Raw genomic sequence first — 13,084 nt, 5'->3', positions numbered from 1 at the left:
ATGCCAAAGCCTGACAAGCATTTAATAAGAAAGAAAACTTATAGGAGGCCAAACTCTTTCACAAATGTCAATTTCAGTATCTTCAACAAAATATGACCCAATCAAACCCAGTAACATATGGAAAGGACAATGCACTGTGAGCAAACTGGATTTATTAAAGGAAAACAAAGCTGATTTAACACTGGACAACTGATCAGTGTAACTTACCATATTAACAGAATAAAGAAAAAACTCAATTGATATAGAAAAGATATTTGATAAAATTTGAAATGCATTATTAGGAAAAAAAAACTCTAAGTATACTTGGAATAGAGAATAACTCCCTCAATCTGATAAAGGATATTTATTAACAACCTAAACAAACATCATACCTACTGATGAAATTAATACTAACACTAAAAGCTTTCCCCCTGACAGAAACAAGATAAAGATGCCAACTATCATTACTTCTATTCAACATAATGCAGGAGAACCTAGCCAGTGCAATAAAACAAGAAAAATAAATAAAAAGTATGAGGATTAGAAAGGAAAAAAACTGTCATTATTTATAGTCTACATGATTGTGTATATAGAAAATGCAGAAGAATCTTCAGATTACTAAGTTTAAATATATGAAAACCAACTATATTTTTATATACTAACAATTGAAAATAACATTTTTAGGTATGTATTCAACCAATAAAAATATAATATCCAGGAATAGATCTAAAAGATGTAGAAGAGTGCTAAATATAAAACCTTGAAAAATATTGAGAAAAATTAAATACCAAAATAAATGAAGGGCTATCCCATGTTCATGGATTGGAAAAGTGAATATGTCTAAGATGTCAGTTCTCCTCAAATTTAGTTATATATCAAATGCAATCCCTATCAGAATACTAGAGTTTTTGTGTTTGTAGTCTGAAAAATGTATTCTGAACTTTATGTAGAAATGCTAAGCCAAAAGTATCCAAAACAATATTAAAGAAGAGCAAAGTTGGAAGACTTATGCTATTGGATACCAAAACTTATTTTAAAATCACAAAAATTGGGGCACCTGGGTGGCTCACTTGGTTAAGGGTCTGACTTCAGCTCAGGTCATGATACCAGGGTCTTGGGATAGAGCCCCACATCAGGCTCCCTGCTCAGCAGGGAGTCTGCTTCTCTCTCTTCCTCTGCCCCTTCTCCTGCTTGTGATCTCTCTCTCTCTCAAATAAAGAACATCTTTAAAAAAATAAAAACTAAAATCACAAAAATTAACAGTGTGATATTGTGTAAAAATCAAATAGACCGATAAAACAGAAAAGACTATCCAGAAATCAACCCACTCATACATGAACACTCATTCTATGACAAAGGTAATACTGCAGGGCCGTGAGGAAAGGATGGTCTTTTCGATAAATATAACCAGTCAATAGGCTATACATAGGGGGAAAAATTATTCTTAACTCCTACTTTACATCAAACTTAAGATTTCCAGATGGAATAGAGATCTAAATATAAAAGACATATAAAGCCTCTTGGGGTGCCTGAGTGGCTCAGTTCATTAAGCCTCCGACTTTTGATCTCAGCTCAGGTCTTGAAAAAAAGATATATAAAGCCTCTAGAAAATAACATAGGACCATCTTCATGACCTCAAAGTAGGCAAGACTTTTGGAACATGAAAAGGTAATTCACAGAATGGAAGACAGTATTTGTGACATTTACATCTGACAAAAAACGCATGTCCAGGATATATGAAGAACTCCTCAAATCGATTTTAAAAATGATAGAAAAATAACAAGACTTGAAGAGAGACTTCACAAAAGCTTTTATGACCAAAAAATATAAAATAGAGCTCAAATGCAGTAGTCATCAGGAGAATGAAAAGACCACGGTGAGAAACCACTTCCACCCCCACAGAATGGCTAAAGTTGAAAACCTCTGTCAACACCAAGTTCCAGAGAGGACGCGAAGCAGCCAGAGCTCTCAATTCGATTTACAATGCCAAACATAAGCACACTCCCTTATACCCAGCGGTTCTACTCATAGAAATACTCGAGAAATTAGTCCAGCTGTCCTACACGACAGGCATAGGAATATACATACCAGCATTATTCTCAACGGCCCCAGACTAAAAATCACCCAAATGTCTGTTACCAGCAGAATGAACAAAGAGGTTGTCCTGTATTTTTAAAAATGAAATAAGCAGCCGCAATGAAAATGGATGAGCGGCCACCACACCCAAGAACATGGATGAGTTTCATAAATGCTGAGCCTGAGAAACCAGAAGCAACAGATTACGAACTATATAATTCCATGTAAAAGTCTAGAACAGGCAAAACTAACCTATGGTTTTAAGAGTCAGATATTGATTACCCTTGGGCAGAACAGTGAGTAGTGACGACAAGCCCCTCCACTCTGGGATGCTGTTCATAGGCGACTTCTGAGCTAGAAGGTAGTCATATAGGTATGTTCCACTTGGGAAAACTCATCTACTATATACTTATGTTTTGATAATTACTGGTGCAGGTTTGTGGGGAGACGGACCCTCTATTGTGTGTGGAAGTATAAATCGTAAATAACACTGAAAGGCAGTTTGGTCATATCTATACAAATTGAAATGCCATGTATCTTTTGAGCCAGCAATTCTACTGCCAGGATTTTTACAGTTATATTTGCACATGTGCTCAGACCTACATATACAAGGATATGCATTACAGCATTATTTTTCAGCCTAAATATCGCGGGGTGGGGGAGGGGTTGAATAAATGACGAGGCATCTAAACAATAGCATACCAGTGTCAGAAACAACCAAACAAGGGTCGACCCAACCTGGCCCAAGTCCTCAAGCTTCATTCTAGGTTTACATATGCTGGACTGTCCCTGGAAGGACGTAGGGGGAGCCAACAGTGGTGGTCACCTCTTTGGTCGGGCACGAGGCGGGAGAACTACTATTGTACCTTTCGGATTGAGCACCACATCAGCATGTAAAAACATCAGTCCAAACAGAAACAGCCATGTCCAGCAGGGACAGCATCCTAGGATGGCAGAGGACGGGGTGTCAGAAACCACCAGGTCCAACCCCTCATCACGCCCATGAGGAGATGGCAGCACCCACAGTCCACATTCCTCCAGAATGGAAAATACTCTGGGAGTTAAACACACCCACACGCCATCCCCCTTCCCCTGTGTGCAGATGAAGCTACCAGAAAGCAACTAAAGCCCCAGGAAATGTGTGCAGGAAAAGCAGGTGTTGGGGGGGGCGGTGCAGGTGACAGGGTGGTAGGGAGGCCAACGCCAAGGGTCCTGCATGGCATACTGGGCAGACCAAAGGTGGGGCAAGTAGGAAGGAACTACTGGCAATGTTCTGCGGGTCCAAAGCAGGCTTGATAGAGCAGAGCCGGGTGCAAGTCCAGGGGCTCCACTTAACTGGATCTTCATTTCCACATCATTCAATAACTCCTCCATCTTTTTGCATGCCTACCAGGTGCTGGGCTCTGGGCTCGGCCTGAGGAACAGCACCGTCCCGGTGCCGGGGTCCCGGCGGAACCTGGGAGTAACAGAACGTTCTGGCCCAGCTCACAGACACACTGTGATGATCTGGGGAGACCATCCAGTGAGAGCCAGCAGACAAAACCTCCTTTCTTTCTTGTTCTGTTGTGGTTTAATGAAATGTAAATGTAGCATTAAAGCATATTTTTGTCCTTTGTGCCCCTTTGAAATTATCTTTTTAATTTTCTCCCCAAATGGATTGTGGTAGAATCGAAGTACATTGAAAGTACTCAGACTGATTGGTCCTGATACATACCTACCGCAGCGTCATCACAAAACGGTGAATGCCCCCCCTACCCACCCGCCTGAGTCTCCTGGTGCCCCTCACATCCCCTCCCTCCTTCCAGCCCCACCCCAAGGCAGCCACTGTTCTACAGAAAGTCTTCCTGGAAATCAAATCTGCTATTCCTCTGCTGTGTTCCCCGGCCAGCGCGGTGGGGACAGAGGTGAGGCTGAGTGTGGATGGTTCGGGCCGGAGGAATCGGGACACTGAAGGGCAAGCAGCTCTAAGGACACACTGGTATCCCACCCTCACAGCAAACTTATGGCTATGGCACATTCGCCGCCCTTTACGGACGGGGACGGGAGCCCCAGAGCAGTTACGGGGCCGATCGAGGGTCACCTGGGTGGTGAGTGCCAAAGCTGGAGCTCAGTCAGCCTGGGTCCAAACCCCACACTCACCCAGCTAAGTGTCTTCCCTCCAGACCCTGTGGCCACAGACAGGATTGGCTGAACTCACTGAGGTCCCCACCTGGGCCCCAGGGATGGTCTGCCCTGGGTGCACCAAGCCCAGCTCAGCGTCCTGCAGGATTCTTAGCACCCCTCCCCTCCTCAAGAAGGGAGCCAGCAGGGGCCAGGGGTAGGGTACGCGGACTTCCCAGCCAAACTGTGGCCCAGCTGATCTGAGGCTGCTGTACCCGGGGAACCCCACCCTCTATGGGGGCACCTCCCAGGAAATCCCCAAGCTTCAACATTTTGGAAGAGGGCCCACACTGAGGACATTTTAATGCCACCTAAAACCAACACAGCCACATTGCGCACATACTAAACATGTTACTTTTGACAAATTACAAGGTATGTGCAAGTGCTTTATTCTCTCCCTCCCCCCCCACCCCCCATCATCTGAGATCTGAGGGTCAGGCAGGGGCTGAGGGAGGTGAGGAAGTCAGGGACGGGGTATGGGGACTGAGGTGGGGGCTATGACTAAGGGAGGACTGCAGGACATATCACTTGGGGACTTAAAAAATAACCAGTGATTTTACATTTCAACGGGGCCATTTTGACACATCCACACCAAAATGGCTCTCTCTAGATGGCGGAGAGAATGTTCCAAGCCCTCTCTGGGCTTCAGCTTCCTCAGGAAGCATGGGGTCGAGGCTGCAGGAAGCACCTGGAAACAACACACATTTAAAGAGGGGAGGCTTCCTGGAGGAAGGAGCCCACGCCGCCGAAGCCCCCAGACCTCAGTTCCTTCCGGGAGCTGCAGGACGGGCAGGGTGGTGCGTCCCGCTTGGTGGACAGACTGAAGGAAAGAGATACGTCCAAATCTTGAGTGACTGGCCTTAGAGACGGACAACTTGGGGGTGAGCAACCTGGTTCCTGACTCAGTTGCCTCTCCACAAAGGGCAGGACCCCCCGTTCCTAGAGTCTCAGTGAGGACGGTGTGGGGGTGGCCAGCCCAGTACCTGGCACATAGAAAGATCCCGTTCATTGGTGGTCCTGCTGCCACACTGCGACCCGTCAGCACCCCTGAAACAGGCTGCTGGGCTGAGGGAAGCTTCTGGGGTCTGTGGCAACTTTGAATCAGCCTCAAAACGCTCTGCCTGACCCGACTCTCAGTTTTGGTTTCAGAAAATACTATGAGAAAGACATCTCCTTTATTCTGTAAGATTCCTTGATTCTAGGTGTACAGCGGCAGGATGGCCCCTGGTTCTACATTTGGATTCCCTGTTACCCAGTCATCTGAGTTGGGGTGACTGCGGCGGTGGAGGGACATCCTAATAGAACCCACTACTACTGGTCTGTCTCCTGCCTTCGGCCCCACACCCTTCTTCACTCTGCTGTCCTCTTAGCTGGGCACGATGTGACCCAAAGCCACCCAGCTTCCTCTTCCCCAACCGAAGAGAAATCAGAGCCTTTCCCGAGTCTGCTGGCTCCTTGTGGCCCCCCTGCAGTCAGCCGACCTAATCAAGAGCTGACCGCACACACGGTCCTGGGCAAGGGAGAGGAATACTTCAAACCAAAGAGCGGGAGAGTGGGTGAGGCTTCTTGGAGGAGGCAAGTCCCAGATAAGACTTGGGAATGCAGGGCCAAAGTTTGGTGGAAACAGGAAGGCATCCCTACAGATGACCCTTCACCCATCAGATCTTTCGTTTTTATGTAATAAAGATGTATGGGGGGGGGGGGGCGCCTGCCCACTGCCAAGCACTATGGGAGCAGGGATGCAGAAATGAATGGAATAGGGTCTTTTCTGTCCAGAGGTTCACAAGAGAAAGCAATGGGACCAAGGCCATGACAAAGGTACAGCAGTCATCAGCCCGGAAGACGGAGCACCAAAGGAGGCCTGGAGAGGCCGGAGGCTTCCATGGAAGGCGGTGCCCGTAGGGTCCTGAAGCGTGCTGAGCTGGTCAGGCACACCTCCCAGAGCTGGCTGCGTCGGTCCGCACCCAGGCTCTGCCAGTTCCTACTTCTGGAGCTCAGTCAACTTCTGTGTCTCAGTTTCCTCTGTAGATGGTACCTACCTCATAAGGTTGTTAAAAAGATTCACTGAATTAAGACACTTAAAGCACGTTTAGAACAATGTCAGCTAATAGGTTCAGTAAATGTATTTGGCAGTATCGTGGTCTTGAAGGAATAGCAGGCATTTGGCAGATGAGGGAGGGCATAGGGAAGGGGTTCCAGGAAGAAGGAACCACATAAATGGGGTGGGGGGTGGAAGCATAGGTCGCGGTTTGACATGGTCGCTCTGGGGGAGCATGTGCTGAAATGCAGCCAGAAAGGTAGGCCAAGGCCAGACGTTGGCGGGCCGTGTGCACCGGGCAGGGGACGGGGGGGGGGGGGGGGGGGGACGGGGCTCGGTCCTGTAGCTGCCAGATATGGAAATGATCAGATTTGGTGGTTGCACTGGACTAGAAGAAGTCAGGTGGGAGGTATGGAGCCCGGCTGGCAGCCTGAGCCCGAGAAAAGAAAGAAGTATAGGGTCCTACACTAACACAGTGGCACCAAGAATGGAGAGGTGGGGAGTCGCTGGGGCCTGGAGGCAACCGGATGCAGGGGAGGCAGATGCACAGTCCAGGAAGACTGGGTCACCACAGAGCCATTCCACAGCACCAGGAAGACGGGGCAGGGTCAGGCTGGAGGGGAGGGGAGGTAAAGAAGAGAAAGTACCAGCTGCTGGGCACTGATCTAAGGAGCTTTCCATGAAACTCACACTGACCCTTTGAGGAGGGTGCTGTTACCATCCCCATCTCCAGCTGAGAAATGAGGTGGAGTGACTGAAAATTATCATCAGAGCCATGATGTAGTTTTCAAAGCCTGAATCCTTGTCCTTAACCTCTCTGCCCCACACTGACCTTGAAACACCCAAGAGGAGGTGGTGTGTCTAGAGCCCAGCAGAGAGGCCTGGGCTGGAAGCAAGGTATACTGGGAGCCATGGGGCGATGAGCTCCTCTGAGAATGTGTGAGAATAAGGAAGAAGGGCGGGACCGGATGTGGAGAGGGGCTCTGGCATGCAGGGGGCCTGGGGGAAGGTGTCCAGCCAGCTAGGAAGCTCCCCAAGAGGATCCAGCAGGCACGCCCCTCCCTCCCTCCCTCCCTCCCTCCCTCCCTCCCTCCCTCCCTCCCTGCCCAGAGAGAACACAGGTGGGCCTGGCCCTCTTCTGGAGCCTGGAACCAGTTGCATAACCTCACTAAGCCTAGGGAGGCAAGGATAGCATTACCTTCCTCCCCTGGAGGCATCGAGAGGCCAGGGCTAAAAGGCTTAGGCTCAGCTTTTGGAGACAAAACGAAGTACTCTCGAAGTACTCTCTCAGTGGAGAAGAGTCCGCCCTCCCTGGGCTATTGTGAGGCCCGATTCTGTCTCCCAGTCCACACGCGGACAGGGCTTAGGCTCTGTTGACAAAGTGTCTCGAGGTGTTTACCTCAGCCCCAACAGTGGTTGGCCTCAGGCCCAGGTCCTGGTAGGCTGTGTCACTGGCTCAGATGCGGGGGGGGGGCGGGGGGGGGGGCGGACACACACACACACACACACACACACACACACACACACACCCCTCTCCCTCCCCAGGAGCCAGCTCCCTGAGTCCTGAGTCACCACAGTCCCAGCCAAATTTACCTGCAGCGCCTGGAACTTCCCTGGACACCCCACCAGGTATCTAACTGAGAGCTGTCAGGGGAGAAGAGCCTTGCCTAGTTCACTAATTCACATAACGAGCTTCAGAAATTGCTGAGGGATGTTGCAAGTTGTGAGGTTTCTGCAACGCTTCCAACCCTGGAGAAAGGGAGAGGATGGGAAAAGAGGGAGAGGGAGAGCCAAGAGAGGGAGGGGCTGCTCCCCACCCTTCATCCACCCCCCACTCTGTGTCCAATCACACGGGGCACCGACGCTTGGCCCCCAGAGTGGGGACAGGAAAGAAAGAAAAAACACCGAGAAGTGGGAAATCATAGAACATAGAATGTGTGTCCTCAAAGGACCTTACAGATCATTCATTAGCTTAACCCTCTTGTTTATAGAGGAGGAAACTATTTGTCCAATGGCGAGTTAGGGACAGAATCCAAGGTGTTTAATGTGCATGCAGAGCTCTTGTCCCTACAACCCACAGACTCCAGGCAAGGACTGGAAGAGGCTAAAATGCCTGGGAGCCTAACCCGACATCTATTCCTGGAGATACCCCAGAGCACATGCCCCTCGCGCCTCCTCAGGGCTCCGCAGGCTGCACAGCACTGCCTGTGACCTAGTTTCCTGCCTCTCCAAGTTTTAGGGGCAACTATGGGCCCCACATGTCACCATCAGGCAGCATCTGTCGCAGAGAACTGGAAAGATCTGGACTGGCCCAGGTGGCTGGAGCCAGCTGGACAGTGGGAACGATGCTAGTGCAATGTCTAGACAGGGTGGGCCCCTGCCCCCACCCTCACAAACCACTCCCCCCAAACAACCTGTGGATGTCCTGGGAGCACCTGCTACGTGCCCAGCCCTGGCAGACCCAAGGAACCACACATTGGGGCAGCTAGTTCTCCAAGTTCTTTCCCCTAAGCACAAGAATGAATAGCCCAAAGAGGGCAGTAAGAAATAAACCCAAGAGTTCTCATGCTCCTGATTTAAAACATATAAATTTTTAAAAATATGCTCACTGTGCAAATAATAGACCAAACCTTACTCCCCAGCCAAATATTGATATTTCCTTTAAGGCTGGGCTAAAATATCCAGACTTGGGAAGGGAAAGACTTGTGGTTATTGGCCAAAGGCTGTGCTTAGTCATATACAGCCATTAAAATTACAATTCTCAAACAAAAGTTACAGATTTAGAGTGACTTTCTGAGCCCAAAAGTTATTTTGACATTTCATAAAATAAACCATCAGACCAACACATCACATTATGTTGACAATAGTGTCCAAAATAGTTTTACTATCTTTAGTATTTTAATTTTAACTGGGTTATAACTATGTGATTTATATATAATTTATAATCAAATAGTGTTTAATTATTTATGTTTTCAGATTTAGGATTTTTAAACAGCCAGTAGAAACCAACAAGAATGGACCAGTTATAGTAATGTACAGGGCAGAAAATATGGAAGGTACCCTTTCCTGGAATTCTCCTTAACTGAATACTGATTGGATTTGTCTCGCAAGAAACTTGTGCTCCAAAATCAGGTAGACCAAGCAAAATAAAATACAGCACGGGACCCATAGCCTTAAAGTTGTCAGTTGAATAATTCAAGTGGTATCTTTCTTCAATTGTGGTTAGCAGCTCAGCCTAACATAACTGATTCCTGTCCAGAACCAAATGTCAAGGACCCCATTTTTATTTTTTTATTTTTTATTTTTTTTAAATGAGAATAATGAACACTTATTTAATATATCAGCATGTACAAAGGGATTAATTGCAGCAGTATTGATCTTGAGTCAATTTCCCAATTTATGAAGGATTTGGGATATTTCAAACACAGCATTACGTCCAGCAAAGTGACAGTTGGTATGCCTGAATTCATCCTAAAACGTGTGTCACTGACTGCAAGTCACCGGGATGAAAATGGAAACAATTCTGGGTGATTCCTAAGTGACCCATGTTGGGCTCAATGGATTCCAACTATTTTTTTTTAATTTTTTTATTGTTATGTTAATCACCATATATTACATCATTAGTTTTTGATGCAGTGTTCCATGATTCATTGTTCGTTCATAACACCCAGTGCTCCATGCAGAACGTGCCCTCCTCAATAAAAAATATGGAACGCTTCACGAATTTGCGTGTCATCCTTGCGCAGAGGCCATGCTAATCTTCTCTGTATCGTTCCAATTTTAGTATATGTGCTGCCGAAGCGAGCACAAGGACCCCATTTTTAATACTCTTGCCCTGACTTACCCCAAGGTGTGACAATGGCTGTCTCACATGGAAGAGCTGTGCCTGGAGCCTGCCTGCACCTCTTGTAAAACAATGGACCAAGAAGCCCTAGCTTATAATTTGTTGCACAAAAATTGGCATTTATTTTGGAAGGAATGCTCACTCAGCCCACTTAATACTTTAAGGGGGTGGAGAGTTGCCCTTCTAAAAAGGGACAAGATGGCACCAGTTAGGACTCCCCACAGAGACAATAAAGGCAAGGAGAGATTAGATCCCTAACATTCGGAGTAGCTTTTAAATGGCTTTGGGACAAGACATCGTCTCAAGATGACATCATATTGACTAGCAAGAAAACAGAGAACAATTAGAGATTGGCCTGAGTTCTGCATAATTTGAAGCAATGGACCTTGATTTGGTAAAGCTGTATGTTAATGGAGGCCTGAGCTCAAAAATCATAACCGAGATGAGTTGACCCCAGAAATCATCTGATTTACCATACACAGAGAGGTAGTGCGGCAGGTGCTTTGCTGGCCTCTGAAACAGACAGCAAGAATTTGCTCCCAGCTCTAACCTCTCTTAACTTTGCCACTCTGGGCATGTAACTGACCTCTCTATTTCTTTATAAAATGGGTATAATACCACCTACCACAAAGGGTTGTTTTAAGGATAGAATACATTTATATGTATAAATAACCCAGATAGTTCCTGGCACATAGCTATCACTCAATAAATGTTAGCTATTACATGGTCAAATCTAACAATCTTTGCTGGAATGTAAGTTCCAGAAGGGCAAGAATTCTCATATGACTTATTCACTGCTGTATTCCCAGTACTGAGAATAGGGCCTGTTGCACAGCAGGCAAGCAATCAATACTGAATTAATCTAACAGCATATTTAGGAGATCCAGTAGGATCTATTGTACCGATAGCTTTAAAGACAATGAAAATTTAAAAATAAGCTTTAGCTCAAATTACTGTATGTTGTTTAGAGTATTGGGCTAAGTTTGGGACAATTCATTGAAGGAAGTAGAATGGCAATATCCATTGAGTTCAAAGGAGAGTGGTTAGTATTTTGAGGCCTTAAAATCTAGTTGAGCTTCTGTTTCTGGCCCAGATAGAGTGATGCACGCTAGGTTTATCCTCCCATCTTCAACAATTAAAAAAAAAAAAAAACTGGGAGGAAGAAAGGAAATTATAGTTTTCAGATATCAAGCAATGCATAACAGGGATCCCTGAGAGATGGGAAACAAACAAGGTGAGCCCTATTATTGCCCAAGCTTTTTCAGGGCACAGTGCATAGTGGGGGACCCAGGCGGAGCCTGGCAGTCTCTGAGTTGAAAAGACAGAGGTGGGAGTCTGGGGAGCCCCTGGTAGCTGGAGTTTACACAGCAGGGTAGCAGAAGGGAGAGAGCTACCCAGGGGTGGGGGAGGGGGAGAGCCAAAGATCCACCCCACCTCAGCCCCAGCTGCCAAACAGGGTACCCCCTACACAGATCCCCACCCCTTCTTATGCCTTAGTCAGCTCCAGCTGCCCCACCAGGGTGTCCCCTAGGCAGAGAGCCCCAGGATATCCCGTCCTGTACCCACTTCAAGTTCAGCTGTCCTGCCAAGTCACCCTCTGTGTGGAGAGCCCAGAATCTACCCAACCCACACCCACTTCAGCTTTAGCTGTCCTGCCAGAACACCCTTTACACAGAGAACCTTGAGACCCTGTGGTTGGTACCCACTTCAGCTGCAGCTGTCCCCCCAGAGCACTCTGAATGGAAAGCCCCAGGACCACCCTGCCTTATGCCCATTTCAGCTCCGACCATCCCACCAGGGCAGCCCCAGTGCAGAGGGGCCCAGGACCCCCAGCCTACACCAGCCATAGCTCCAGCCAGCCAGCCAAAGTCACCAGACACACACAGGCTACACAGGGGAAAAGCATACCTAAGATTATTCTTCCAAGTTTAGGAGAAGTAGCAATATGGCCTGATTCATAGAAACAAATACAGAAAGTCAAGCAAAATGAGGAGACAGGGGAATATGCTCCAAATGAAAGAACAAGACAAAAACTCCAAAAAAGAACTACATGAAATGGAGGAAATGGAGATACACAATGTGCCTGATAAAGTGTTTAAATAATGACCATAAAGATGCTCACTGTACTGAACAGAAGAGTGGAAGAACTCAGTGGGAATTTTAACAAAGAGAAAATATAAGAAAGCCCTAATCAGAGTTGAAGAATATAATTAATGAAATGAAAATACACTAGAGGGAATATACAGATTAGCAGATGCAGAAGAGTGCAGTGACATGGAACAGAGGGTAATGGAAAGCACCGAAGCTAAACATCAAAAAGAAAAAAGAATTTTTAAAAACTGGGAATAAGTTAAGGGACCTCTTGGAAAACATTAAGTGAACTTTCACATTATAGGGGTCCCAGAAAGAGAAGAGAAAAACGGACAGAAATCATATTAAAGAAATAGCAGCTGAAAATGTCCCCATCTCAGGGAGGGAAACAGAGTTCCAAACAAGATGAACCCAAAGAAATCCATACCACAACACATGATAATTAAAATGTCAAAAATTAAAGATGAAGAATTTTAAATGCACTAAGAGGGAAGCAAATAGTTAGGTATAAGGGAAACCCCATGAGGCTATCCACTAATTTTTCAGCAGAAACTTTGCAGGCCAGAAGAGAGTGGCATGATATATTCAAAGTGCAGAAAGGAGAAAAATCTACAACCAAGAATATTCTATCCAGCAAGATTATCTTTCAGAATAAAGGAGAGATAAAGGGTTTCCAAGACAAACAAAAGTTAAAGGAGTTCATCACCACTAAATCAGCCTTACAAGAATGTTAAAGGGACTTCTTTAAGTGGAAAAAAACAAAAAGCCGTAAGTAGGAAACACATAAATAAAAATATGTAGCGTATCATGTCATATACATAAAATGTGGAGGCAGAGAATTAAAAGGCTCTCTTTGAATGTGTTTGAACTTAAGTGACCTTCGACTTAATTTAGAC

The 13,084-nt window shown here is 46.4% G+C and overlaps 1 non-coding gene across 1 annotated transcript; it reads right to left on the bottom strand.

Moving 5' to 3' along the window:
• Positions 1–9,954: 9,954 nt before the first annotated feature.
• LOC112821741 (U6 spliceosomal RNA) lies at positions 9,955–10,061 on the bottom strand. Its single transcript, XR_003207522.1, has one exon. It is a non-coding gene; the product is annotated as a U6 spliceosomal RNA (small nuclear RNA).
• Positions 10,062–13,084: the final 3,023 nt, after the last annotated feature.

Source organism: Callorhinus ursinus, unplaced genomic scaffold (assembly GCF_003265705.2).
Source record: "Callorhinus ursinus isolate GAN/ISIS: 27379988/994484 unplaced genomic scaffold, GSC_fseal_2.0 scaffold10, whole genome shotgun sequence".
NCBI classification, from domain to species: Eukaryota; Metazoa; Chordata; class Mammalia; order Carnivora; family Otariidae; genus Callorhinus; species Callorhinus ursinus.
The sequence above is the reverse complement of the archived record's forward strand: the minus strand, read 5'-3'. Positions and strand labels throughout refer to the sequence as shown.